Raw genomic sequence first — 4,578 nt, forward strand, 5'->3', positions numbered from 1 at the left:
AACACACACGGAGATTGGAACCCAATAATGTCAGCTTCGTACGATGGAGTAGCGCTACAACAGCACAAACACCGGTTGTTGGGGTCAAAATGAAGGACGTTTGTTTTTTTTCCCTCGTGACGTCACATACGCTAGCCTACTGTAACAGTCAGTACTGGGTGGATTCCGGACAAAAAATACTATTAATAAAACAATCAAATGCGGTTGTGTTGAACTCGCTTGAGTGATCTTCGGTTAAGTTGATGTTTTTCTCGTGTCCTAGTAAGGCCAGCACCTCGAGATCTTCTTTACAGATCCCAACTCTTAAAATGATCCTCGGGTGAGTCAATACTATATCTTTTTTTCACTGCCCCTCGAGACATCAACTCATCCGAAGTCGAGCGTACATTCTCTATGTAATGAGAAAAAGTCTAGAAATATACATGAACAGACAGATGACACCACGCCATTTGTTTATAATGTCATTGTTAGGAATTTTCCTGGAAAGTCAAGGAGTCAGGGGTCTGAATCCGGATAACGGTTCATAAAGAATTATCCGGTCATCCGGATAGATTATCTGCATTCTGCCCAGCCCACCACTGACAACTCTGTAACTGAATTCAAGTACTAAGGGTCAGTTATGGGAACAGGGGAAAGCTAACCTAACTTGTATTGCCTGCATTCAGCAAGTGCGAATAAAACGTACAAAAGTGGAAGATTGTCGACAATAAGAAGAGTAGGCTATATAGTATATATATGAGTTTTCGTCCCCATTGACACAAGAATTTGGATCATTGGGCAGGCTTCGACTCTGCCAGTATGGACCAACTCGGGTGAGACAGAGGGATCTTGATCTATAGCACAACATCCCAGTATCCCAGCAGAAAGACCGAGATTCGATAAAAACACGTCATAAAAACTCACCCCACCCGGCAATCGAAATCAGTTCTGTGCGCGGCAGCGCGAAGAGCTATAACCGCTGCATCACAAAACCACAAAATATCTAGCTAATCCTGACCCTACCCCTTACCTCTAACCTTTATTGCCAGAATCCAGCATATATGTGAATAAAACGGGCAAATAAAACTGATTGTTGATAATAGGATATTTGACCAAGGCCTTTCAAACGACACAATAGTTATCCGGAAATGTGGTACTTGAACTTACTTTATACCCGATTTCACCAGATCTGAACAAAACTCTGAAAAGTGGTAACATGCCACAAAAAATCAACATTCCCTATTATGAAAAAAACTTGGATTTTTATGACAATGAATGTAGCCTAGATCTCTAAAAAGGAATAATTGCGGTTGGGGCAGAACTACGGCTGGGTTGGATTTACTAGCACGATAAAATACCATTTGAATGCCTTAGACCCATAGAACGCCATGCTGAGACCTAATTTGGGTCTATTTAAAAGAGTAATATTTTGACTAAAAATTACATTGTTACGTCTGGTTCTCATTCAACACGCATGCCAAGGTGTTAAAAGCAAAATCCCCAGAGGCTACACACTCACTCAGTCAACGTATTACCACTAGCCTAGACCTTTGTACGGAGGCATCTAATACACTGCACTACAAAATATGCTTACCTCTGAATCTGTGTCGCTATCTGCCTGGTGGGAAAGTGTGTACAGCGTACTTGTGTGCGTATCTCTGAATGCCGATGGTTAGCCAATGTGTTCACGACTTCGGCTCGTTTCATTGATGGTTCAGCCGCTGCCGTGCTGGTTTCTTTTATCCTTTTGAGCCACAGGGCCGTCGTACAACACCCCCCTGCCTCCACTCTCTCGCTGTTGTTGTTATCTTTGTATTAAGCTAGTATATTGGACGTCAAGTGTTTTTTAAAAAACTTTGTCGGAAACGAACCCATCAATTCTTTAACTCTTTAAAGATGCATAGCTATTCTGGTCATACGACAAATTAAATTTGAATCTGAATGGGTTTTGAAGTATAACTGTTATATTCATGCAGATTTTTCCATTCTATTTTCATATTCTGAAACTTTAAAAGGCAAGCAACGACATGTATGAAATTATGAAATGATTAATACAGCGGCGTCCAAAAGAAACTTTAAAATGCTATCACGACAAAATCATCGTGTAAAGTGTAAAGCCTCGCATCTTACTCATGCAGCATATCAATTTAAAGCTAAGTAAATTCTGCACCAACTGACACATTAATACTTCATCTATGTTAAGAGATGCCGGAGATATGGTCGGTCTCTCAAATGTGACCTTATAAGTTAAAAACTCAGACTTGGCAAACTTGTGCGAAATCAAAGAAACGTAAAATTGTCGTCACGCGTGTATTGAGGAGCATCAATATAGATAGAATGGAGATACTTTACATATCCAATGAATAGAGAATTTTGTATTGCTATAAACAATATATTCTATTTTGATATTTTGTCCAGATAGTTTCAAATAAAACGGAAAATAGAGCAACCAGAAATACCATACAAAGCTTGGACTTAACATTTTATGTGCTCATTGATATTTTGTTTAGGAGCGTTTTGTGTAGTGCATGGACCTTTTGGGCATCGACTATGTTAAATTTTGGACAAAATTATCCGCCATTTCATCCCAAATGTCACAGAGAGTTGCAAACAAAGGGTCTGAATTGGGAGTAAAATAGCTGTGTTTCAGTTGCTGTTACATGGTATTTCACTCTTCACATACCTATAGTAGGATTCATATCAGGGATATTTACTGAGACCATTCCAACGTTGATATTATTTGGTTTTCCAAGAATTGTATAGTGGCAATAGTGGCATTGGCCCTGTGAGAAAGTTCTTTGCTAGGCATGGAGATGTCTACTTGAATGACACCATGATGAGAATAAGGGTAATACTAAGACATGACGGTCTAGCACTTGCGCGTTGTAGTCCACTAACCAAACCGTCCGGTCAGTCTCATGAGGGCGGTTTTGTTCATTCCACTCCAGACCATCTAAAACAATAGCAGTTTCGTGGCCTCTGTTTCTCACTGACAGGTGAAGGGGCTCTCGAGGCCTAGAAGTTAAGATGTTCGCCTCTCATTCAAAGGTCTCGAGTTCGAATCGGGGTAGCCACCGAAAAAAACTTCTTTCCTGAAAGTGTCTCCTTTCACCTCCTTTCCTGCTCTCTAACAACGTTCTGTCGTCTGATTTCGTCTCCGCTTTCTGTCCCCACCTCTGGGCTCCTGACTCTTTTTGCAGCCTTTCTACTGCTTCTCCTTGGCTCCTTTTTACTGCTCTCTTTCAGCCACAACTCTGATCTTCTGGTTGGAAAGATGTACACCTAGCCTTTTCGGACAAGGATGAAAAATCTCGGAGGTCTCGTGCAAGTTGCGCTCGTTAAAGATCCCTTGGTGGTCCGAAATCGATAAGAGTAGGTTTCGGCCGCCACCCAGGCAAAATTCAAATTTCCTTCCAACTGAAAATGTTTCGTGTGTCCCGCGCACTCACATGGCCTTATGCAGTTCCGAGCTCCGTAAAACTCTTACCAAATTAATAGAATAAACTGACAGATGATTATATCCAAAATCTAACAAACAACACAGTCTATGTGCAGAAAAAAGGTTTCGTGCTCTACACGAAACCATTAGCTCCAAAACAAAAACAAAATTTACACTAACGAGCACATTGACATGTTATGTTACGTCCAGGTTTTGTGTGGTATTTGTAGCTGCTCTTTTCTCCAATCTGTTTGAAAATTTCACCAGAAGATGTCCATTGCAGAGAAAATAGTATTCACTTTTCATTTGATATTCAATACATATCCCATCCACCAATGTTGATGCACTTCAGACTTCAATATACATGCGAACATTCTTATGTTTCTCAGATTTCGCACATTTTTTCCAAGCCTGATTTTTTAAGGTCAGTTTGGAGTGACCATATCTCGGGCGTCTCTTAACATAAATCTGACTGCCCTGCTCAACATCAGTCATAAGACGCAGTGTGCTATTATAATATCAGCTACGAGGCTCGAAAGACAAAAAAATGACTTTCCATGAAATTTTTGTTTTTTGGATCTATTGAAAGTTTTGTGTCTTCTGCTTCATTTAAGATTTTAAAAAAATAAACGACTGTAATCGACTAGATCTATAACTATTTTATTTTGATTTATCTTGGAGGTGCATGTTGTTTGTTGTCAGCTTGGGAGACGAGATAAAGAAATTTGGACCTTGCTAGAGTGCAGCTGTGAGATTATTTTTAGAACCATTACCTCGTGGCTACCTAGCTTCAACCAAAGATTCTCCACTAATGGAGTATATTTTCTTCAACGTTCTTCTTTTGCAACAATTTTTTTTATATTTTGACCCCCTTTCAAGCATGAATGGTCAGAAATGTAAACAACTCTAATTGGTAAAACAGAGTAAAAACGGTAACTTCTAGCTCACTTCAAGCTTGTTTACATAAACAGCATAAACACGAGTGTGGGCGTGCCGTGCTAGCTGGTAACGTCTGTTGATCTTTCAGTTTTGCACTGGATAGACTTTTAAAAACCGTTTTTATAGTGATTTAGAGCTTTTAAAAGATTAATTGACCTTCCTCTAGATCTCTCAGAGCGGACTCCTTGCCAAGAGGCCACCGAGGCGGTCTATGTACATGT

The sequence above is a fragment of the Aplysia californica genome, unplaced genomic scaffold (assembly GCF_000002075.1).
Source record: "Aplysia californica isolate F4 #8 unplaced genomic scaffold, AplCal3.0 scaffold00811, whole genome shotgun sequence".
In the NCBI taxonomy this organism is placed as follows: Eukaryota; Metazoa; Mollusca; class Gastropoda; order Aplysiida; family Aplysiidae; genus Aplysia; species Aplysia californica.